Raw genomic sequence first — 26,688 nt, 5'->3', positions numbered from 1 at the left:
CCTGCTACAATGTTCCAATGAAGACCAATGCAAACCCAATGTACATGGTAACTTTTGATCATAATCTCAACTGTCATTTTCTTTGTTTTTTGCTGGTTAATTCTTTTTCCCTTGTTCCTTTCTTACTGACTTTGCTTTGTCTTCAGACAACTTTGACATGCGTCTATTCTCATTTTCTTTTGATACACCTTTAATTGTGTCTTTAATTGTCCCATTACCATTCCCTTTGGCTTCCGTTGCATGAAACCTTTTCCATTTAATACGTTCTACCATTGTCATGTTAATAGTGGTGACCTTATCATCAGTTACAGATCAGGGATTAACTCCATGGGTTAGTTTATTTGAAACAAAAAACATTATAAATTATGTATCAGACATTGGAGAAATCATCGAAATTTATTGTGCATGCAGCTTGCAGATCCACAGCACACTAACCTGTAGGCAGAGTTGCAAAGTTTTATATATGCACATAACATGGAGCCACTTAAGGTAAACTTTCTTCAAGGCAAGGTACATACACAATAATCTTCACAGGCCTTCCCTTTGGCTCTTCTTCCGTAACTCTTTTCATTTGTTCAAAACTTATTATATTTCTAATATTTACTAGTTTTCATGAAAGTTCACTGATTTGAAATATTAACACCATTTTTATTTCTCCACTGATGCTACCAAGATCAACTCAGAATTTCCAGAATTTTCTGTTTTCATTTGGGACTTGACATTAATAAACCATTATTTGATCAATTTGTAGCATTCTTCAGCAATACATATGTTTTATTTTTGAACATGTATATATGAAATATCAATTTTAGAGTAGTTAAAAGTAAATTGCTATAATTCCATCATATTTTGCTTGGGATCATTCCATTAACTCTTGATGTATAGTTTGATTTAACCATTGATATTTTGAGGCTTATCGTAGAATCATACCTTTGCAGGGGTTGATTACACATCTGGTAAGTGTAATTCTGAGTTTTATTTCATTGAAATGAACGTAAGAATCAGAAGCAACCCCTTGAACATGCATCACTATTTAATACAATCATAGCTGATCCTATTTCAGCCTCAACTCCACTTTCCTGCCTACTTCCTGTAACTTTTTACCCATTACTAAATAAAAATCTATGCATTTCCTCCTTAGATGCATTTATTATCCTGGCATTCCCTGCAGTGTGTGTGTGTGTGTAGGGCGGGTGGAATCCCACAGATTCACAACCCTTTGAGACAGTAATTTCTCTTTAAATCTGTCTCCCTCAAGTAAGGGGACCACAACTGTATGCAGTACTCCAGATGTAATTCTCACCAATGCCTTGCAACAATACTTACCTTATTTTATACTCCCTTTCTTTAGCAATAAATGCCAAAATTCTATGTGTCCTCCTTGTTACTTGCAGTATCTTCACAGTAACCTTTTGCCATTCATTCAAGAGGACACCAATTCCTCTGCACAAAAGTGTTTTGAAGTTTCTCTCCATTGGTCCTTGTACATTCTAACACTGCATCCAAGTTATTAATATGGATTGTAAATAGTTAGGGCACAAAGACCCCTGTGGCTCCCCACTAGTTACATCTTGACAACCAGAAAAGGACCCATTTATCCTGAATCTGATTTTCATTAGTTAGCAAATCCTGTATCTATCCAACCTGTGGCACCACATTGGCCTATCTGTGAGCTGTTGGACCTTGGTCAGCTCCAGCCTCCATTGATCTGTGGAAACCAAATCATTGCAATATCCTCCTCCCCTACTTCACCAAATCCAACCTTCACTAAACTCCCAAATTCCACTCTCTGCAGCTTGCAGTCTTGTGCAAAGTTCTTACAGGGCATGATAGATGGATGTCGATCGGATATTTTCCCTGAAGGTCACACAGGAAAATGATGTTGAGGTAAATAATCAGCCATAATATAACTATATAGTGAAGGAGGCTCAATTGGGTAAATGGCCTACTCCTGTTCCTATGTTCCTATTTGGTTGACCATTTTATGAATAGTTAATAGGACTAAAGTGGATTGAAGAGGGTTTGAATGGCTGTTCATTTATCCTGTCAGATTTATGAGCACTTGAGAGAAGTGAGTTCTCTTCCAAGAGGAATTTGAATAGATTTTATTTGATTTCATAAACATTTCAAAATATTCCCTGTGTTTTACAGGATTCATGAGTTTTGTTCATTGTGGATACTGGGTGAGTAAATGTAGAGGATAAATGGGTGATGGAGGGAGCATGAGTGCATGGAAGGGCATGGGAGCACAGAAGGGCATAGGGCTTTGGAGAAGTACGGGAAATATGAAGGGTTCTAAGGTAATTTATAGGTGTGGGTGGGTTACTCTTCGGAAGGTCGGTGTGGACTGGTTGGGCCGGAGGGCCTGTTTCCACACTGTAGGGAATCTAATCTAATCTAATAGGCGTGGAGGTTTAGAGGATGTGTTGGGTGCATGAAGGGTGACGGAGGGTTATAAAGTGAAATAAAAAGGTAAAGTTGACATTGTCCTATCAGACCAGAGACTGCTATCTCGTTACAGAGAGATGACTGGTAGTTTTAACCTGAGCATCACCATGCTTCATGTGAGAGGACAGGTTGAGAAGATGTGTCCTTCATAGTAATCTCAGCCAGTGTAGGGATTGAACTCATGCTGTTGGGGTCACTCTGCATTGCAGACCAACTGTTCAGCTAATGGTGTTAGGTGGGGTGGATGAGCATACAAGTTAGGAGGAGGATTAGGCCATTAAATCCTTGAATCCTTTCATTATTCAACAAGATCATGGTAGATCTCATTACCACATTCTCTGGTAAACTTTCACCCCTTTGCCTATCAAGAAATCAGTAAATAATTCCCCTCAAGATTCTTATAAATCTCATTTAGATGTATGCAAAAAAAACTTCAGACGCCTCTGCATCACTCACAGAACTCAAAATTGAAACTAAAAACATTTCCTTTGTCTCTTAATATGCACGTTATAGAAATATATTTATTGCTATATTTCTCCATTTTAACATCAGGTTACCAAACAATGATGATAACCCATCATGAAACTTCATCAAAATACAATGATCAAGAATGTTCTTGTATGCACATTTTAAGTGTCATTATTTCTTTGTCATTCACATTGTTACCATAAGAAAAAGGAAGGGGAGTAGGCTGTTCACCCCTTGAGCCTGCTTCATGATTCAACAGGATCATGACTGATCTGACATTCCTCACATCCACTTTCCTACACTTTTCCTATAACCCTAGATTCCGCTCCTGATTAAGAATCTATCTCAGCATTAAATATCTACAACTCTCAGTGACAAAGATTTTGAAACACTCACACACTTCTAAGAAAAGGAATTCCTCCTTATCTCAGTCTTAAATTGGCATCCTTTAATTCTGAGGTGAGTCCACTGGTCCTACATTCTCCATGAGGAGAAATGTCCTCTTCAGCATTCACCCTGACAAGCCCCTTAAGAACCCTGTATATCTCATGAAATTACCTCTCATTCTTCTAAATTTCAATATGTAGAACCTCAAGATGTTTAACTTTTGAACATAAGCGGTCTCAATCTATTTTGCTGCATCGAATGTTCTTGCAGCTTTCTGAAACACTTTTCTTCTCAATCTCATTCCTTGTATTTGGAGGCCTATAATATGTGTGGAGTGGTATAACCATTCTTCCATTATTTATTTTTTATCATTCATTCAGGGATGTGGGCACCTTGGGCTGGGCCAGCATTTATTACCCATTACTAATTGCTCCTGAGAACATGGTGGTGAGCTGCTTCGTGAATCACTATAGTCCATTTACTGGTCCATTGCTGCAACTATTATGCTGTTAGGAAGGGAGTTGCAGAATTTTGACCGAGAGTGTGAAGGAATGGCAATATATTTTAAAGCTAGGAAGGTGAGTGGCTTGAAGGGCAACTTCTGAATGATGATGCTTCCATGCATCTTCTGTCTTTTTCCTTCCAGATGATAGTGGTCATGGATTTGGAAATTGCTGTCTGATAGATCTTGGGGAATTTCTACAATTCATCTTTGTTGTTATGGAGTTGTAGAATCATACAGCACACTGTTACTGAGCATTAATAGTGGAGGAAGTGAGTTTTTGTGGATGTAGTGCCAATCAAATAGTCCGCTTTCTCCTGGATAATGCCAAGCTTCTTGAGTGTTGTTGAAGCTGCACTCATCCAGACCTTGTAGATGGTGAGTAAGGAAGTGAGTAACTTACTGCAGGATTCCTAACTTCTGTCCTGATCTTGTAGCCACTGTATTTATATGGTTAATTCAGTAGAAATTCTGGTCAATTTTAACACCCTGAATGTTGATGGTTGGGGAATTCAGTGATGTTACTGCCAATGCATTTTGAGGGATGGTGATTAGATTTTTTCTTATTGGAGAAGGTCATTGCCTGGCAATTGTGAGGTAGAAATGTTGCTTACCAATTATCAGTCAAACCAGGTCTTGCTGCATTTGGACAATTGAGGAGTCACAAATGGTGCTGATGATAATAATGCAATCATCTGATTACATCCCAGCCTCTAACCCTATGATGTCATGAAGGTCGTTGATGAAGGAGCCAATAATGGTTGGGCCTAAGATACCATCCTGTGGAACTGCTGCAGAGATGCCCTGGAGCTGAGATGACTGATCTCTAACAACCACAATTACCTTCCTTTCAACCAGGCATGACTCCAACCAGCAGAGCAGTTTTCCTTTAATTCCCATTGATTCAGTTTTGCTAGGTATCATCAATGACACAAGGTCAAATGCAGCCTTGAACGGTTATGGCAGTCATTCTCACTTGCTCTCTGGAATTCAGCTGTTTTGTCTACGTTCAGACCAAAGACTACAATGAGGTCAAGAGCTGAGTGGCTGTAGTAGAATGTAAACTTATCATCAGTGACCAAGTTATTGCTAAGCAAGTGCTATTTGATAGCATTTTCAATTACTCTTTCCATCAATTTACTGGTGATCAAGAGGAGACTGATGGAGCAGTAATTGCCTAAGTTGAATTTTTCCTGCCTTTGGGTACAGGGCATAACTGGGCAATTTTTCATGTTGCCAATGTTGTAGCTGTATGGGAACACTTTTTTTATTCTAATCAAATAGATTCCGTCTGTGATCCTTCAACAGCATATTTCCACTCAGAACTATGATTTCACAATACATTCACAGAATGTAAGTTTTGCTTATCTCTAATCATCTTTGAGAAATTGATGCAGCACACCATCCGGTTTCAAGTTGGCAGCAGAGTAACAGGGCTGCGTGTACAGAGCTCAACTATTCCCATCTGCTTTCTTTCTTTTTTTTACTTATGCTCTTTCTTTTTTGTTTTTTGTTTTGTTGTTCTTTTCTTTGACAGGACAATTGGCAGCATCGGCACGGCGGGAGAGCAGGCCAGGCGAAGAATAGCAGCAACCTCCCAGTGTTTGGTGGTGATGGTGGATGCTGCACCTCCCAGTGACTGGAGGTGGTGGCAGCAATGCCACCTCATTCCAGACCAGTCCTCCAGTGATTGGTGTTGGCGGCAGCAGACCCTTCAAAATGGCAGCACCATCAAGGTGACATCTCGGAGGAGGGTGCCCAGACTGGAGTAGGGATTCCTGGCACAATTCATGCAGACACCCTTGGTTGCAGGGCGAGTGTGGGTTCAGCATGGGATTCAATGATGGCGAGCTCGGCCCACCACTGAAGAGATAGCGTCTAAAGAGTGGCAACTCTTACACTGATGGGTCTAGCACAGATGGCAGTGAGTAGGTTGAGGATGGGTGGCAGTGTATATGTCCCTGGTGAGCCAACTCACGACTCATGGTGGAGGTGGCGGAATGAAGATAACTCTCTTTCACTTACATCTTTTTACTCTTTTTATTCTTAAACTATTAAAAATGATGCCAGATTGTGTTATCAGTTGATGTTTTTCACTGTATTTTACTGCATTATTCACCATAAAAAGCAAGAGACAATAAATCATTCAATTAAAAAAAGTCTTGAATATAACTTAATGACTAGTATTTCCAAATCATACAACTTTTCTAAAATTTCTGTTATTTTCTGTTTAAGTTTCTCTCTTATGGCCAAGTGTATGTCCAGTCTTTATTTCCCTTTCCATATATATATTTATTATTCCTTACTTCCTGCTTTGCTGTCTATGAGGATTCTTCAATTGGATTGGTTGATCACTCTTTCTGATGTCTGCCTACTCACAGATCCCATGCATCCCTGCTTGAATTTACCAAGTACAAATGTATGAGAATAGGGTAGGTTTGCACTCTAGAACCCATTAAATCTTTCTAAGCAGTTTCTTTCAGGGTGGAAAGCAAAACTAGTTTTTCTTTTCATCATTAGCCACAAACTCTGGACCATTCAAATATGCAATCAAAGCTTTTTCAATTATTCACACAATTTAGTAGTTAACTACACCACTGGAGACTAAGCTAAGTAAGTATTATAAAAAGATTTCTTCTTCCTAATGAAATTGGACATGAAGAATTACATCTGCAAACTACAAGTAAATGTTTGATAATTAGATTTTGAAATGCTGGTATAACTTTATAAGACATATTTACAATGCTAAAATAAACATTAACTAGTCACTTCCTCCAAATAAAAAATGTTGCAATAGACATCTATGTCAGCACTTAATAAATAGGGGAAGGAATAGATCACTCAGCCCTTTCAGCCACCCCGCTATTCAATAAAGTTATGGTCAATCTTCAACCTCAGCTCTACTTTCTTACATTATTGGCAGGTTCCTTAAGGACCCACTCTTGAACACACAATTAATCAGCATCCATAGCTGACTGGGGTAAGAAATTCCAAAGATTCATAAACATTGATTGATTAAAATGGCTGAGCCCTCATTCTGAAATTGTGACCCATAATCTAGATTACTCAACCTGAGACAATATCCTCCTAGCATCTGGTCTGTCAAATCCATACGGAATTTTTTAATGCCTTAACTAGATCACCACTCATTCTTCCAGAGAATATACGCTTGGATTAATCATGGATCTGAGCAATGCTGCAATTTTGTGAAATACAAGGAACATTCTTTCTTAATCTCTGCCACTGCACATGATTGTAAATCTCCAACATCTTCTACACATGGGGTTCAGTCATCAGTCAGAAATTCTTTCTTGTCATTTGCTGAGTATTCCTAATGTTTTCTGTTTTTAGTGTGAATTTTCAGCATCGGTAGTATTTTACTTTTCTCATAGCACCATTGTTTTAATGCAGGATTGAGTGCTTCAGGAAATGTTAACTCAAGTTGACTTGACAACCAGAATTCTTGGTTATTTAGCATGGAGACAAAAAGTGAAGTCTCCATAATTTAGGAATATTTAGGCTTTTATTTAATTGTGCCATTCTTTGAGATTTTCAAACTGAGCTAATAACGCATGTTAGAATCTTCCTTTTGAACAAATTGAATTAATATGTACTAATTTCTCATTTGGCAGCCCTTAAACCATAAACTTTAACAATAATAAAGTATTCTTTTTATCTCATCCCTGATGAAGGGCTCATTCCTCATCATGATGAATGGCTCATTCCTCATTCTGATGAAGGAAAAGCCTTTGTCTATTTATCCTATCCATGCCCGTCATGATTTTATAAACCTCTATAAAGTCATCCCTCAGCCTCTGACACTCCAGGGAAAACAGCCCTAGCCTATTCAAACTCTCCCTATAGCTCCAATCCTCCAATTTGAGATGATACAATACTCTGCTGCCCATGTCTCAACTCACACCAAGGCCCATTCCTATCATATCTGTAATCGCTGACCTACATTGGCTCCTGGTTACACAACATTTTGATTTAAAAATTCTCACCTTTGTTTCCAAAGCTTCCTGTAGCCTCATCTGTCTCTATTTCTGTCATCCCATCCAGCCCCACAACTCTCCAAGCGATCTGTACTTGCTATCCTGATCTTGTTAGCAGCCACAATTTTCATGGCATCGCCACTGGCAGCTGGACGTTGCCTTGGCGTCAGGCTCTGGAATTCCATCCCCACATGTCTCTGCTTCTGTACTTCCCTTTCCTCCTTTACAGTACACCTTAAAATCTACTTCTTCGAACCTGCTATTCTAACCTAACAGTGATCTGCTGTCTGATTATGTGAGTCAGTTCCAGGAATCAGACTTTGTTTTACTACATTGTGAAACAAATTTTTAACTTTTCATTGTATGTAAAGGCACTAAACAAATATGAGTTGTTGCAGTTGTATTATTCTGTGATCCCCTGAGTTTGATAAGCTTGCATAATAATAGTTGATAACACAAGTAGTGATGGTTTGCCATCCTTGTCACTGACAGGATCAATTTTCTTTTTTATTACCTATGAACATAGAAGAAATGCCTTATCTCACAGTCAGTTCTGCAATGAGACTTACATTCCTATAGTGCTGGAAACTTCCTTTACTTTCCTGAACGTTACAAAGCCTTATGTTGTTGCATCTGAACATCAGTCAGGTGGTTTTGGCTTATTTTTCACCATTCGATAGTTCAACCTTGCCCACTGTAAATTTTTGATCTGGGACCTGTATTGCTTAAATGTGGCAGGATGTAAATCAAAGCCATAAGTTGCTTTTTAAGCGAATCATGGTGTAAGTCCTAAAGTTTGGTTTGTTTTATAATTGAAGTCTAATTAATTTGTTGTCCAATGACAAGAGCAAAAACACTCAACTGTTTACTTTCTTAGCAATCCAAATAAGTTATTACTTCAAACTGAATTACTTCAGTGTTAAGGGAAAGATTAAACAGTGGTTAGTGATTTTTGTGAAGATTTGTAGCTCAGGTTGATGGTAAGTGTGTAAGTTTGCTCGCTGAGTTTGAAGGTTTGTTTTCAGATGTTTTGTCACCATACTAGGTAACATCATCAATGAGGGTCTCCAGTTAGGTGCTGGTGCTATGTCCTGCCTCTCTGTTTATAGGTCTTGGGTTCATAAGGTGGGTGATGTCAATTCCAGTTTTTTTTTCAAAGGAAGGTAGATAGGATCTAAATCAATGTATTTATTGATGGAGTTCTGGTTAGAATGCCATGCCTCTAAGAATTCTCGTGTGTGTCTTTGTTTCACCTGTCGTAGGGTGTGTGTGTGTTGTCCCAGTCAAAGTGGTGTCCTTCTTTGTCTGTATGTTCAGAAACAAGGGATAGTGGGTCATGTCATTTGGTGGCCAGTTGGTATTCTTGTGCCCTGGTGGCAGGTTTCCTGCTAGTTTGCCTGATGTAGTGTTTTTTATAGTTCTTACATGGTATCTTGTAAGTGACGTTAGTTTTGCTGGTAGTATCTAATGGATGCTTTAGGTTCATTAGTCGCTGTTTAAGTAGCTGCATCAAGACATTATTTCAACAAGCTACATCACACTGCAGCACCCAAGAACTACAAAAAGCAGAAGAAAAATATCTATACAATGTTTTCAAGAAAAGCGGGTACCCAATAAACACAATCTGCCCATTCTTCAGAAACAAACCCAAACAAGCAGACACAACACAACCAAAAACTATAGTCATGTTACCTTACATCAAACCATTCTAATCAGAACTCAGTCAATAAACACATTGACTTAGATCCCAACTACCTTCCCTTGAAAGAAAAACTGGAAATGACATCACCCGCCTTGAGAAACCAAGAGCTATTAGTATCGAGGCGGAACATACCACCAGCGCTTCACTGGAGACTCTCACTGATGATGTTACCTAGTATGGTGACGAAATGTCTGAAAACAAACCTTCAAGCTTAACAAGCTAACTTACATACTTAGTGAACGGTGGCTTTCAGAAGACAAGCCAATCTGATGTATTTCAGAATGCTTTTAAAGCTTAAAGGATAGTTTCCAACTTAAAAAAGAATGTAAAATTAGATGATTTCTATTACAAGTACATTACCTGTAAAATTGGTGTTATGCTTAAGGGAGAAATGGAAAATTAACCCCTTAGTAGATTGAGAAATGCAAATTATTTTGTGCTGTCAAATATGTCTAAAAGTCCATTACATAGTATAAACTGAAATCAAAACTCAAAGGACCAAATCTAATCCCTTTTACAAAGTTGGCAATTCTATACAAAACCTGTAGGAGAAAGTGAGGACTACAGATGCTGGAGATCAGAGCTGAAAATGTGTTGCTGGAAAAGTGCAGCAGGTCAGGCAGCATCCTGCTCCTTGGATGCTGCCTGACCTGCTGCGCTTTTCCAGCAACACATTTTCAGCAATACAAAACCTGTGAAAATCAATTGATACATGATAAAAGGCAACATACATTTTCATATTATAGAACAGGTACTATCAGAAAGAATGTTCAGGGAATAGGGCTGGTTTGTTAACAGCTAGTGGTCTGTCCATATTAAAATAAGCACTAATCCTGAATCTAAAGTTAGTTGCTTTTTTTGTTTAAATCTCTCTATTACAAAGAAAGGGACAGAATTAATTATCACTTTTAATGAGTTGAATGTTGGTGCTGTGTCCACAGATAATTGCTGATGAGGATGTAAATAGCATTTTACTGACAATGATAAAGTTCAGAAATAACTAAATTAGTGTAGCACAAAATTTAGAGAAATATTTTAATGAGCATCTCAGTGTACACCAGAGAATGTGCTTCCCAATACTGTTTAGGTTTATATCCCCACAATGGGCAGTTATTGCATTTTCTGATTAAATGCTACACTTGGAAACAAACTCCTGTCAGCACTGAACCAATGATAAATTTCAAACCCATATATTTTCTGTAATTAAACTTACAATATATTATCTGTATAGTAAGAACTTTAGTACCTTTGAGATGGTATGTAAATTGCAAATGTGATAGATAGTATTTTTTCATGAGATTTGAGCATTGTTAGTAAGGCCAGCATTTGTTGCTCATCCTTAATTGCATCTGAGAAGGTAGAATTATGGATGTCCATCAGGAGTAAGGACACCAGCAAAACTAAAGGAATGGCATTATAAATTCCAGTCAGGATGGCACATGGTTTTCAGATGTTTTCAAGGTGGTGGTGTTCCCATGTCACTGCAATCTTCGTCTGAGGTGGTAGAGATCACTGGGTTGGAAGATACTATCGAGGGAACCTTGTTGAGTTGCTGCATCTTTTAGGTGGTACACACTGCTGTCTTTCTGCCTATGGTAAAAGCATTGAATGCTTAAGGTTAGAATTGGTGCCAATAAAAGAACAAAGATCAACACAGCATAGGAACAGACACGTTGGCTCTCCAAGCCTGGGGCAACATATTTGTCATTCCATACTAAAACTGTCTTCCCCTAAAGGATCCATATCCGTTTATTCCCTACCTATTCATGTATTCATCCAGGTGTTTCTTGAATGCTGCTATTGTGTCTGCTTCCACCACCTCCTCTGGCAGTGCATTCTGGGCACTCACCGTGCTTTGAATGAAAAAGATGCCTCGCACATCTCTTTTAATCTTCTACCCCGCCTGTGTTCCCTAACAACTGATCCCTCCACCCTGGGGAAAGCCTTATTCTTCCCACTCTATCCATGTCATTCACCATCTTATAAACTTCTATCAGTTAGCCCCTCAACCTCCTGTGTTCCAGTGGAAACAAGTCCAGTCTATCCAACCTTTCTTCATAGTTCAAACCCCCACACCAGACAACATTCCAGTGAACGTTTTCTATACCCTCTCCAAAGCATCCACGTCCTTGTGGTAGTGTGGTGACCAGACATGTATGCAATGAGAATTAGAGGTAGTTTTTAAAAACTATTTGATTCATGGGATGTAGTATGATTGGCTAGGCCAGCATTTATTGCCCATCGCTACAGGGCAGTTAAGAGTCAACACATTTCTGTGGGTATAGAGTCACATGTAGGCCAGACCAAATAAGGAAAGCAAACTTCCTTCAGAAAAAGACATTAGTGAACCAGATGGATTTTTACCACAATTGACAGCCGCTCCATGGTTACCATTTATTCCAGATCTTATTAGATTCAAATTTCAACATCTGGGACTTGAACCCTTGCTCTCAGACTATTAAGCTAGGGTTTCTGGAATGCTGCCTGGTAACATTACCACTATGCCACCATCACCTCCATAGATGGATGTATTGATAGAAGTACACAGAATTAAAGTGAAAATGCAGCACAGAAATCAGTATGATGGTATTGATGAAGCATAAACATATGTGGAGCAATAACACTTGCCTGGAGGTTTTGGAGCCATAACCTATTATGGCATTACTAAATATGTTATTTTTAAGTAATCACAGATATACTCAACAGCATTCAAATTAAACTTGTTCCTCGAGATGGAATGATTTTCTGAATGCTACTGTTGAACTGATTTTTAAAAAGCCATTCACAGGATGTCGGCATCACAAGTTAGCCAGAATTTACTGCCCATCCCTAATTGTCTTTGAGAAGGTGGTGGCGGGGTAGTTTCTTGAACTGCTGCTGTCAATGCAGTGCACAGTGCTGTCAGAAAGGGAGTTCCAGTAACCATGCGACCTTGTGGCACGGTGAACATGTCACCCAATGACCATGACTGACATCTCTGGACATCCCAATTGGTAATGATTGTGGTGCCTGAAACATTAGCCATCAGATATGATTCTGAGAGAATGTCTACATCAGTCTGTTGCTTGACTAGTCTGTGGGACAGCTCTACCAATTTTGGTATAAACCCTCAAATGTTCATAAGGAAGACATTGCAGAATTAACAGATTGTATGTTTTGGTGCCTCGGTCAATGATGTGTTGTTTGTCCAGTTTCATTCCTATTATCAGACCTTCTTGTAGTTAGATACAATCAAGTGGCTCTGGAGTCACATGTAGGCCAGACCAGGTGAGAATGGCAGAGCATTAGCCCAGTCCAGTGATGATCCCATTCTGCCTTCACCTTCTCTGTACAGTCTCTCTGCAGGTTGGAATTGGAGGTAAAATTGGTCTTTAGACTGAACAAATGTGAACATGAACAAATGATACCAGTGATTGTATTGCTGGCTTATGAGAAAGGGGCTTCCCACTAACATTAGGGCACCTGCTTCTTTCAGGTGGTCAGGTCTTTAAATAGACAAAGTATCAGTGTTAAATCTGTCTCAGTGGCAAAAATTCATGGATTTTCCTTTGATGTGTTCTATTCACACAAGTACAGTAGAGTTCACACTCAAAATTCAGAATAAACATGAAAGAAGTAAATCCTCAGTATTAACATAACCAGGTTATGATGATAACTCTTCAAAAGAGCACTAAATAATCATTAAAAATCACACAACACCAGGTTATAGTCCAACAGGTTTAATTGGAAGCACACTAGCTTTCGGAGCGAAGCTGTGGGTGTCTGTGTGCGCGTCTGTGTATATCTGTGTCCGTGTGTATGTGAGAGTGTGTATGTGTGTAGGAATATCTGTGTGTGTGTGTAGTGCAATGGTGATCACCTGTAATGTGACATGAACCCAAGGTCCCGGTTGAGGCCCTCCCTATGGGTATCGAACTTAGCTATCAGCCTCTGCTCGGCCACTTTCCTCTGCTGCTTGTCCCGAACACAGATATTCCTACACACACACACTCTCACATACACACGGACACAGATATACACAGACACCCACACACACCCCTATAGATACACAGACTCCCACACATGCACCCCCTCACAGACTTAAGACACTCTGCACTCACTATTCACACACACACACACTTTCTCACACTCACAACCCCCACCCCAGACAGACACACACACAGACAGACAAAGACCCACATGCACACATATATTTTGTGTGGTGAATTTTTTTGGTACTTTCAGAGTTACATTGCACTTTGCTCAAAAAACCACATACATTCATGTAGAACTCTGAGCTCAAAAACTGCATGAATTTATGTAAAACTCTGTATCTCACTTTTTAGATTGGAATCAATCTAAACATCATGGCATAGACAGAGAACACAGGGGGCTAACACCTTCAACATATTGTCTAGCTATCACCATTGTTAACAGCTAACCTGAGAATGCAATTATAAAAAAATGGGTTTTGTGATTTACACATGAAAGAAGTGAAACTATCACAGTATTCTAACAGATGAAAGGCTTAACAAACAATCAATTCTTCAATGTATAATTTCAGTCACATCACACTGCAAATTTTTGCTATAAATTCTGTGTTACGATCAAGCCCTCCACAATCACCTGATGAAGGAGCTTCGCTCCGAAAGCTAGTGTGCTTCCAATTAAACCTGTTGGACTATAACCTGGTGTTGTGTGATTTTTAACTTTGTACACCCCAGTCCAACACCGGCATCTCCGAATCATAAATAATCATTAATATCTATCTTGAGACTAAACTTGTGTTTAACATTGAATCTGAGGTTTGGCATTCCCTCAGGATTAAGGTGTCAGCTAAATTATGTTCTTAAATACTGGAATGAGATTTGAGCCCAAAACTTGCTGCCACAAGTGAGAGTGAGACCAACTAAACCAAACCCATTGCAAAATTTCACTCAGTCTAATCTACTGTATTTGCTGCTTACGAAGTGGTCTGCTATACAATGGAAAAGTGAAATGCAGACTGGATGACTGCTTTTCAGAAAACCTCCACAAAAATGACCTTGAGCTTTCTGTTGCCTGCTACTTCAACACACTACTATATTCCCTAGCCAACATTTCTGTCTCAGGTTTGCTGTGATGCTCCACCAAAGTTCAGTACAAGCTGGAAGAACAGCATCTCATTTTCCATTTGAAAACCCGCAGCCTTCAGAACACAAAAGCAAGTTCAATAATTTTAGGGCCTGAGCACCTCCCAAGTCATACTCCAACGCCCACACACCAGGCCAGTCTGCTACCACAACCATTCCTGAAGAAGGGCCTGTGCCCGAAACGTCGAATCTCCTGTTCCCTGGATGCTGCCTGACCTGCTGTGCTGTTCCAGCAATAAAGTTTCAACTTTGATCTCCAGCATCTGCAGACCTCACTTTCTCCTGCTACCACAACCAACCTATTGTCAGCCACTAATGGTCTCCATTGGTAGCTATTCATTCTCTCAGGCTGACCGTTACCCATTCCTTTATCCACACAATTGGTTTTCTCTCTCTTGCCTCCATTTCCAGCTGTTGTTTACTCCTCCTCCCACCTCCCTTCCACCCACATCCCAACCTTTCTCTAGCATATATACCAACACTTTCTTAGCACAATCAATTTTAAAGAATGGTCACTGAATCCAAAGCATTAACTTTGTGTTCTGTCCACAGATGCTGCCAGACCTACTGAGTTTTTCCAGAAATTTCTGTCTAGTTTCTGATTTCCGGCATCCGCAGTTCTTTGGGTTTTTCTTTTATTGCAAGACTTTTTTCTTAAAGCTGTTCCATCTAATTGTTCAATAAGTATTGGGTATGGGCAAATGTTTATTTCCTGTTCACGGTGCAATTCAGAATGTAGGCTTTCATTCTTTAAGTCAAATTGGTACGTGTAGTTAGACATCATAGGCAAGCTAGCTGCTGCATTGAGTGAAGTGCAGAGTGAACTTTCAATTCCTGGGGAGTTTAAACATTCCAAATGCCTGCCTTTGATTCATTGTGCTTTTGTCCTAGTGTGACATGGAATATGAACAGTGACATCCAAAGTGTGATAGAGCACTGGTACAGAAGGAAAATGTGAGCTAGATGTATTGGTTTCATTATATCATTGGGCTTCTTGTGGTGTTGCTCCTGATGAGTCATAGGTCCACAATTTTGCAGGGATCACTTCAGTGCCATCTAACACACAATGTATTATCATCAAAACCATTAACTCAGCATGTTGCACTGCATTTAGATTATGGACCACATTATTTTGTGGAAATAGTTGTGAGGCCAACAATTCTACCCATAACTAATTTAAAGCAATTCCCATCAAGTGCACATGCATGTTTAGTTGCAAAGTTCATGAAGGTGTCAGCCAGAGATTTCAGAATTTTTGTTCCAGAATTATTGTTAGAGATTTAATATAAAGAAAAACATATGCAATTTTAAACATTTTCTTTCTATCTCTTTTATGTCTCTGTCATATAGGGGCGGCACGGTGGCACAGTGGTTAGCACTGCTGCCTCACAGCGCCAGAGACCCGGATTCAATTCCCGCCTCAGGCGACTGACTGTGTGGAGTTTGCACATTCTCCCCGTGTCTGCGTGGGTTTCCTCCGGGTGCTCCGGTTTCCTCCCACAGTCCAAAGATGTGCACATCAGGTGAATTGGCCATGCTAAATTGCCCGTAGTGTTAGGTAAAGGGGTAAATGTAGGGAAATGGGTGGGTTGCGCTTCGGCGGGTCGGTGTGGACTTGTTGGGCCGAAGGGCCTGTTTCCACACTGTAAGTAATCTAATCTAATCTAATTTGTCTCAGTCCCATGGTTCTTTTTTTCATTGTATTTCATTTTATGTACATGATGACATTAAATGTTTAAACTGACATTTTGTGTGTAGCTCAATAACGAATTCTCAATATGATTGGCTAAGGAGATACACAGTTGCGAACTAATCAATGTCATTTCCTGTCTCGCCCTGAACTGGAAAATTCCATTCATTATGCTTCCACCTTTCTCCTTTCTGTCATGCTCACATATTCCATCTCTGCCTCTTCTCTATCGTACCTTGGCTTCTCTGGGTAGGAGCTTATTGGATCTGGCTGAGCTTGGTATGGTAAGATTTGTGACAGAATCAAGCAGGAAGTTCAGTGAGGCCCATCTTGCTCCATCTTTTATGCTTTTCACAAGCAATGTGATGAGTTTCTTGCTAGGCAACAATAAGATGCCTGTTGATGAGGACACACTACAACTCGCCTCACTAATATTCAGCCTCTTATCTTACAAGCTCACCAAAGAAGCTAAACATTGGGAACACCTGATAGGAAAACCAGAGTATGCCTACCAGAGGTTATCTGAGGAACAGGAGAATTGACGTTTCAAATGTTGGCTCTCCTGCTCCTTGGATGCTGCCTGACCTGCTGTGTTTTTCCGGCACCACACTTTTTGACTGACTCTCCAGCATCTGCAGTCCTCACTTTCGTTTATACCTACTTGCACTGAACAGTCCCCGAGTTGGACACTGGGTATGGCCCACAGAGACCAGCCACACACACACACACATGCATTACGTTTTCAGTTACTGGCATCCAGCAGCTCTCAAAATGATCACAAACATCATGACACTTCTGAGATATACTAGTCGGCTACTCAAGGGATGCAGTCCTGCATTGCAGGTGCACCGGCAACTAGAACTGAAAGGCTGCAGCATAGACACCTTGCATATACAGACAGGAATGCGGATCAAGGATCTGAGCAGGCTGCACCTCAGGCCTGCTCGGATGCTCGCCTAGCATGTGGTCATTTTGTGCCTACCTGACATGCTGGCATCATCTGTGCCCAGCTTTGCCTTGCTATGGGGTACCGTGACTGTTCAAATATTGATACTTCAGTAAGAACTAAAGGCTTTCACTGCTGTTGTTTAAAGAGGCTGCATAATGCCATTACAAACAGACAGGCTGCTTGCAGTGCTGGTCAATATTGAATGGTCCTTAACAAAACAGAAGTTGCTGGAAAAGCTCAGCAAGTCTGGCAGCATCTGTGAAGAGAAATCAAAATTAACATGACCCTTCCTCAGAAGTGGGTCCTTGGTGGTGGAAACATCTTGGTGAATGGTAATCTAAAACCTACAGCATTTACCAGCACCCATGCACAGCAAACACACTGCCTGTTCTCTCAACTAAAAGGCCGTGTCAGTAACTGCTGAGGGATAGTCCTCCGTCTAGTCAAAGTCAGGGGCTGGAGGGGAATGGGGTAAGGGAACGCTGTCGAGTAAGGGGTCCAGGTAATGATAGTCAGGGTCACAATTCACATACTGTGTGATGGCTTCAACATGGTCAGTCATGCATTTGGAGGAGTCACAGTCTAGGAATCAGTCCCAGTACAGTCTGTTCAGCAGTCAGTCATATAGGGCCAGCACAAGCAGTAAGGGACACCATATTTCAGGGAGCTACAAATGCAGCAGTCAGGAGTCTGGTTAGTCATGTCTAGGGGTGTACGTTGAATGAAGGAGGGGCTACAAGACCAACTAATGTGAGGACATTTAAAGGAAATCAACATTATACATAAACCCATTCCCTGTACAGGATACAGATCGTGGGATTCCTAATCCCTCACTATCCTAATGGATTAACTCACTGAGTGCTGTGCACCTCTCTGTTTCAGATATTGCTGATCAATTCATTCACAGCTGGACTTTCATGCACAGAGGACAGAGAAGGAATCGGGATACTGTAGGACGAGGGTCAACGGTGTCAACACCAAGACAAGCTTGAACATCTCAAAACTCAACAAGTTTAGCTATCTCAGTGAAAACAGTTTAATGTCAAAAACTGCAATCAAGTCTTGCAGGTTAAAAACAATAAGCTTACAGAAGATATTTTAAAACCTTTTGCACAGACAACCAGTGTTCTCAAACAATTTGTCCAACAGAAAATATCCACAGAAGAAAAGACCTCCTTGGTGTAGAAATCATCATAACTCCAAGATCAGAGTAAACAATTAGCTGAAGAAGATTTTCTGCTGCAGTGAATGAACAATGATCTAATCTTTCAGAAACAAAGCCTGGAGAGAGAACAAGAAGCTTCATTCTTTTGTTAACCACAGAGATCGCTTCCAAAATAAGCCTGACCTTTTAAGGAGGTCTGTCGGTCAGAACATGACAGAAGAATGTTCTATTGATCTTGCTGCAGCAGTTTATCTTATATTTAATGAATGTAGCACCCATCTTTCTCACACAGCCTGAGAGATGTCTTCGGCTGTTTCTCAGTAACTTAATGATGCAGCAACTATCAAATTGGTAACACTATCTACAGAAACAGAAATCTGTATTTCCCAAAATAATGGATGACGGCACTGTTTTCAGCTCAGATCTGCTGTCAATGCACAGTCTCATGATTATCTGCAAACAGTTTAAACTGGCCTCAGGAGCAAAGGTATATTGAACTAAGAGCAAGGCCATGTTCTTTGGGAACTTGTCCAACCAATCCTTCTTGGCCTTCACTGTCAAGCCAGAAGCTACTGGGCACATGTCTCAGAGAGGCTGGGTTGTGTGCTAAAACTTGGCTGGAGTATATACTCATGATGATGCAGAGACTGGGTATATGGAATTGCTGTTCCATCTCCATTGTGGGTACAAAGCTGGTCATCTTTCGATGTTGCTGCTCATGGCAGAGGTCTGAATTCATTCCATGATCCATCTTCTACTTCATCTGGAGGTCAAAGACTGATCTTATCCACAGGGACATCATGTATGGGTCTCTGGGTAGAATAGGGAAGAATGTGCCCAAAGTCACTCTCACCTGTTTGCTCACCTATGTGCATGGCTGCATCAAACAGTGTGTACATCCTCAGTAGACAAACCCAAAGCGTCACTACCTGCTGAGGTTCTACCTATCCGTGGTGCTATGATGGATGGGTCTGGTTATGATACCACCTGCCACTTTTAGAAAATTTTGTCTAGAAAAGCATCTTTGACCAGAGATCCACCAGGCAGTGGTCAGCACAAAATGCCCCAAGGCCCCTTGGGAAAAGGAAAGGATTGATCCTGTCAGTTGACTCCCTGATCAGAATGTAAAGATTATTTGGCAGAATGCCTCATCACCAGAACTTTCCAATAGGCTTCAGGATGTAGCCTGGTAAAAAGAATGACTGCAGATGCTGGAAACCAGATTCTGGATCAGTGGTGCTGGAAGAGCACAGCAATTCAGGCAGCATCCGACGAGCAGCAAAATTGACGTTTCGGGCTTTTGCCCGAAACGTTGATTTTGCTGCTCGTCGGATGCTGCCTGAATTGCTGTGCTCTTCCAGCACCACTGATCCAGATTCAGGATGTAGCCTGGCTGGTAGTGAGAAGAGCAATACCCATTAGATCTCTCATTCACACCAAACACTGTGCTTCCCCAGGAGGGTTATGGAGTTGAAGAGATAGTTGCATATCTCCATTTGGAATATGCCTTTGCAAAGATAGTCTGGGGAGAGATGCAATGGGTTTTGTTGAGGTTCTTCTGGAGCAGCTCCATGATGCAGGCCTCTGTGGAGTTGTTCCCTGGAACGTACACAGAGACAAGCATTTACTGCACCAGGAAGACCATTAACTCGGTGAAATACATTCTTTTATCTGCCCAAAACTTGTTGATATTCCAATGCAAAGAGATTTCCTGGACTGAGTGTTGCAGACTGGCACATTCCAAAGCCCAGCACATATTCTGTGGGACATGTTATAGCTTGGGACAGCTGCCGCCAAGTCTCAGTAAGGAAAGCTCACTGTCTAAGGTTTTTTTCTGCCATAATGTACCAAGGGGCAGTTAACTTACAGAATCCCTTGTCACCTGGTATTGGAATGTATATAGATCTGCTCATACTTGATAAATATTCAAATTTTGCATTTGGATGGAAGCACCTAAGAGTGCAATACTCAAATGAAAGTATAATTTTTAAAATTGTGTTTTCTAAAATTTCTGCCTTGACCTGTTTTTTAATGTACATGTAGATAATTGATGAATAAAGTATATTTTTGCAAATAAAAAAAACAGGAAATGTCAGCATCCTTAAGAGGAGTGGGTGAGGTGAGGACCCTGTGAAGGGCAGATGGCTTTATTGAGACAAGAGGAGTTGGTGAGATGAGAACCCTTGCAGAGAAGCAGACAGACCAGTGAGGGACCTGAGTGGGACTTGGGACATGGAACGTGGAAAATGGTATGATACTTCTAGTCTATACATTGGTAGAAGTAATGACTCTCTGCATCATTGCACACTGCCCTTGAAGAGCTTGGTTCAGGGTAGAGACTGTCACACATCTCCTGCTAGAATGTGCCTTTGCAAAGAAAATCTGGGGAGAGATGCAGTAGGTTTTTTGTCATGGTTATTCCTGAGCAGCTCTGTGATGCAGGACTCTGTGCTCTATGGTCTGTTCCCTAGGATGCACACTGAAACAAATATCAACTGCACTTGGAAGGCTATCAGCTCAGTGAAAGACACTCACTGGGCTGGCCGAAACTTGTCGGTCTTCCAATGTAAGGAGTTGATCTTGACTGAGTGTTGCAGACTGGTATATTCCAAGGTCCAGGACTATGTGCTTAGGGATGCACTAAAGCTTGGGGCAGCTGCTACAGTAGGGAAAGACCACCATCAAGGTCTTTCTGCTGAAGTACAATCGATGGGGTGGGGGTATCTATTCAGTTAAAACCTCCTGGTGCCTCAATGACATGTGAATAGTATCTTGCATAAATAAGAATTGCCTTTGTAGAGGGTTTGTTGCAACTATAGAAAAAGTTGAACCCAAATGTTTGTTTGTTCTCCACATCCAAAGACTGTACAGAACAGAACTGTAGGAGCTGTGTATGTGCATAAAGTTTTGTAATGAAAAAAAGTATATTTTCACAATAAAACAGGTAAAATAAAAGCTGCGATCCATATTCTATTGAGCTAAGGAATGTCCGGGAGTCTCAGGCCTGTGTTTTGCACATCCTGTGATATGTGGGAAGTCCTAGCTACTCCTAATGGTCTGGATGCTCATGTGACTGGGAGGTGTCGCCAGCTGGAGCAATGGCTGCAGAGATGGTTGACCAACAGCTGGAGTGACCACAGGGAATACACAAGGCTGAGAGGTTCGTGGATAACATGTTTCAGGATATGGTCACCCTGCAGCTCAGGCAGAGGCCAACCTCCAGGCTCAGTCAGGCTCAGCTCAACACAGACAGAGGGAATGGGGTGATGGTCTAACAGAAGTAGGAGAACAGGGAGACAGTGACAGAATTCCATGAGTGCATCTCATTCAAACTGCTTTTCAGTGGGAGCGATGGTTCCTCTGTGGAGGCCGGTTAGAGCTATGGCACAGTGGGTTATATTGTCTCCCATGGATACGGGTGAAGGATGTCACCGATTAGCTGTAGGGTACTCTGAAGAGGCAGGGTGAATAACCAAAGGTTGTGGTTCAAATTGGGACCAATGACATAGGAAGAAAGAGAAATGAGGCCCTTCCAGCAGATTTTAAGGAATTAGATCAAAAATTGAAAAGCAGGATTTCAAAAGTAGTTCTCTCTGGATTACCCCTCAATGCCACACATTTGTGAGTATAGGAATAGAAGGATATAACAGGAATAAATGACTGGAGAGATGGTGTCAGAGGAAGCGCTTTAGTTTTCTCAGGCACTAGAATAGTTTCTGTGGGAGTTTGGGCCTGTTGACCTGGTTACATCTAAAAAAGAACGGATCTAATATCCTCACAGTGTGGTTTGTTAATATTGTAGCAGCCGATCTAATCGAAATCGGCAGGGAGATAGGACCTAATGAGTATTTCGGAGGAAATAGAAAATGAGGTGGAATTATAAGTTAAACTGCAAGTAAATTTGCGTGGGTTTCTTCTGGGTGCTCTGGTTTCCTACCAAAGTCCAAAGATGTGCAGGTTAGATGGATTGGCATTGCTCAATTGCCCATAGTGTCCAGGGATGTGCAGGCTAGGTTAACCATGGAAAATGCAGGGTTACAGGGATAGGGTAGAGGGTCAGATCTGCATCTGGGTGAGATGTTCTTCAGAAAGTTGGTGTGGACTCGATGGGCTGAATAGCCTGCTTCCACACTATAGGGATTCCATGATTCTACTAATGAGGTTGGAGGCAGAGAAAACATTGGCTAGATGAGAAAGAAGTGAATTTAGCAAGGCTGAATGGAATATATTTTAATGCAAGGAATCTGAGGAATAAGACAAAGCAGTTGACTACTTAGACAGGTGGGAGTATGATATAATAGTTTTGATAAAGATGTGTCTGAAAGATGGGCAGGAATGGCACCTCAACATTCCAGGTTATAGGATTTTCAGACGACATGGAGAGTGGAGTAGAAGACAGGAGGGTCACAATATGAATCAAAGAATCAATTATAGCAGTGAGGAGGGATATTAGAAGCATCATCAAATAACGCCATATGGTTTGAAGTTAAAAAAACACAAAAGGGGCAAACATGCTCTTAGGTGTGTTCTGTAGGCCTGCAAACAATTAAGGAGAGATAGAAGGTCAAATATGTAATCTAATTTTGGAGATGTGTAAGAATAATAGGGCAGTAATGTAGGGGATTTAAACCAACCAAAAAATAACTGGGATAATATTGGTGTGCAATGTAGAGTGGGAACAAAATTCCTACATTGAGTCCAGGAGAACTTCTTTAGCCAGTACATAGAAAGCCCAAAATAAAAGAGAAGACAGTTCAGGTTGTAATAATTGGAAAAGAGCCAGTACAGATAGAAGGTCTATCAGACGGGGAGTATTTTGGAGATTGTGACCATAACTCACTTAGATTTAGGATAGTAATGGAAAAGGATAGAAATGGGTCAAAAATCAAAGGTTATAAACTAGGGGAAAAGCTAATTTTAGTCAGATAGCATACATTTGACCCAAGTGGCCTGGGAGCAGCTATGTGCAGATAAAAATGCATCAGAGAATGGGAGGCATTCATGCAGGAAATATCAAGACTACAGGGCAAATATATTCCCATAAAGTCAGAAGTCACATAATACCAGGTTATAGACCAACAAGTTTATTTGAAATCACAAGCTTTCTGAGCATTGCTCCTTCACCAGGTGAAGGTCCACTGCTTTTTGTCATTTATATAATGATTTGGATGTGGACGTAAGAGGTATGGTTAGTAAGTTTGCAGATAACACCAAAATTGGAGGTGTAGAGGACAGCAAAGAAGGTTACCTCAGAGTACAATGGGATCTTGATCAGATGGGCCAGTGGGCTTAGGAGTGGCAGATGTAGCTTAATTTAGATAAATGTGAGGCGCTGCATTTTGGAAAAGCAAATCAGAGTATGTCTTATATACTTAATGGTAAGGTCCTGGGGAGTGTGGCTGATCAAAGAGACCTTGGAGTGCGGGTTCATAGTCCCTTGAAAGTAGAATCGCAGATAGATGGGATAATGAAGTATGCTTTGGTATGCTTTCCTTTATTGGTCACACCATTGAGAATAGGATTTGGGAGTTCATATTGCAGCTGTACAGGACTTTGGTTTGGCCACTTTTGGAATATTGGAATTCTGCTCTTTCCTATCAGAAGGATGTTGAAAAACTTGAAAGGGTTCAGAAAAGATTTACAAGGATGTTGCCAGGGTTGGAGGATTTGAGCTGTAGTGAGAGGCTGAATAGGCTGGGGCTGTTTTTCCTGAAGCGTCAGAGGCTGAGGGGTGACCTTATAGAGGTTTATAAAATCATGAGGGGCACGGATAGGGTAAATAGACAAAGTTTTTTTCCCTGGGGTGGGGGAGTCCAGAATTAAAGGGCATAGGTTTAGGGTGAGAGGGGAAAGATATAAAAGGGACCGAAGGGGCAACTTTTCATACATTCAACAGAGATTTACTTGTATTTCCACACACATCATCTACTATGTCTGTTGCTCTCGATGTGGTTTCTTCTTCATTGGGGAGACAGGATGCTAACTTGCAGAATGTTTCATAGAACATGCACTAAACAACCCCAGCAGCACTACTCTAATCTAGAATCTGGTTTCCAGCATCTGCAGTCATTGTTTTTACCTAAACAACCCCAATGCCCAGTGGCTGAACACTTTAACTCCCTCTCCCACTCCACCAAGGACATTCAACTGCTGAGCCTCCTCCACAGCCAAACTCTAACCACCCAACGCTTGGAGGAAGAACGCCTCATCTTCTGCCTTGCGGCCCTCCAATCACTCAGGATCAGTATGGATTTCAGCAGTTTCCTCATTTCCCCTCCCCCCACCTTATCCCAGATCCAACCTTCCAACCACACTCTTCAACTCTGCAGTCCTCACTTTCTCCTCCTTGCCTTTCTTAACCAAACATCTAATACAAGTGCAACAAGGTTTTGCTGGATTTGCATAAAATGCTGGTTAGGCTGCAGTTAGGATACTCATGCAGTTCCAGTCCCCACATTATAGGAAGGATGTGATTGTGCAAGACATGGTGTGGGAGAGATTTACCAGGCTGCTGCCTGGGATGAAGGGTCTGAGCTTTGAGGAATGGTTAGAAACATTGGTGTTGTTTTCCTTGGAGCAGTGAAGTTTGAGAGAGGACTGATAGGGAGAACATGTTAAGACTATGAAGAATATAGATAGGGTGGATAAAAGGCATTTTTTTCCCCCTAAGTAGAATCATCAATAACCAGGGAGTACAGATTTAAAGTAAGAGACAAAAGGCTCAGAGAAGAGTTGGGGAGAATTTTACCTTCACTTAGAGATTAGTAGGAGTCTGGAACTCACTGCCTGAAAGGCTGTTTGAGTCAGCTTTTCCAGTACAGCCACAACACTGACATAACGCATGATTTTTTTTTGTATGTGTTCCATGCTGTCAGAGCCAGCACTCTGCAAACATTGTAACATTCAAGAGACAGACAGTTCTAATGAGCTATTACATCAGAGTTCCAGTTCTTGTTGCTATATTTGACTGTTCCAAAATATTATTTATATTCAGTATAGCTGAGGAACAAGGGTGAAGCTTGTTACAAGATTTTCAGTAAGTCACTCAAAGCCATTTGATGTCATTGAAGAGCAAATCGGGCCACAATTAGTTGGAGAAGAAGACATATACAGAGAGAAAGATAAACTCCACGCAGAAAAGAATTGTTTAGCTGAACTACTGAGAAAAAAAATAGAACAATGCTGATTCTGGGCTCCATAAGAAGTCGGGACTCAGGAATGACTTATAGAGTTATAGAGTTTACAGTTATACAGCATGGAAACAAACCCTTTGGTCAAACTTGTCTGTGCTAAATAGATATCCTTAAAGGTCTAGTTCCATTTGCCAGATTTTGACCCACATTCCTCTAAACCCTTACCAATTATGTACCTGTCCACATGCCTTTGAAATTTAGTAATTGTACCAGCCTCCACCACTTCCTCTGGCAGCTCATTCCATACACGCACCACCCTCTGTGTGAAAAAGTTGCCCCTCAGGTCCTTTTAAAATCTTTCCCCTCTCACCTTAAACCCATACCTCTAGTTTTGGGCTCCCCTACCTGAGGAAAAGCCGTAGCTTTTCACCCTATCCTTATCCCTCATAATTTTATAAACCTCTATAAAGTCCCCCTTCAGCCTCTCATGCTCCAGGGAAAAAAAGCCTCAGCCTTTTCAGCCTTTCCCTTGTAACTCAAACCTTCCAGTCCCAATAATGTGTTTGTAAATCTTTTCTAAACCATTTCAAGTTTAGCAACATCTTTCCAATAGCAGGGAGACCACATTTGTACACAATGGCCTCACCAATGTCCTGTACAGCCGCAACATGACATCCCAACTCCTATACTCAGTGCCCTGACCAATGATGGCAAGCATACCAAATGTCTTCTTCACCACCCTGTCTACCAGCAACTCCACTTTCAAGAAATTATGTACCTGCACCCCGAAGTCTCTTTGCTCAGCAACACTTGCCAGGGCCCTACCATTAACTATATAAATCCTGCTCAGGCTTTCCTTACCAATATGCAACACTCCACATTTATCTAAATTAAACTCCATCTGCCACTCCTCAGCTCATTGGCACATCTGATCAAGGTCCTGTTGTAATCTGAGATAATCTTTGTCATAGTCCACTACACCAGCAATTTTGGTGTCATCTGCAAACTTACTAATCATATCTTTTACGTTCACATCCAAATCACTCATATAAATGATGAAAAGCAGTGGCCACTGGCAACAGGCCTCCAGTCTGAAAAGTAACCCCTCACTACTAACCTTTGTCTCGTACCGTCAAGA

The sequence above is a fragment of the Chiloscyllium plagiosum genome, unplaced genomic scaffold (assembly GCF_037043375.1).
Source record: "Chiloscyllium plagiosum isolate Xiang-an unplaced genomic scaffold, Cpla_swu_hap1 HiC_scaffold_14, whole genome shotgun sequence".
Classification (NCBI taxonomy): domain Eukaryota; kingdom Metazoa; phylum Chordata; class Chondrichthyes; order Orectolobiformes; family Hemiscylliidae; genus Chiloscyllium; species Chiloscyllium plagiosum.
The sequence above is the reverse complement of the archived record's forward strand: the minus strand, read 5'-3'. Positions refer to the sequence as shown.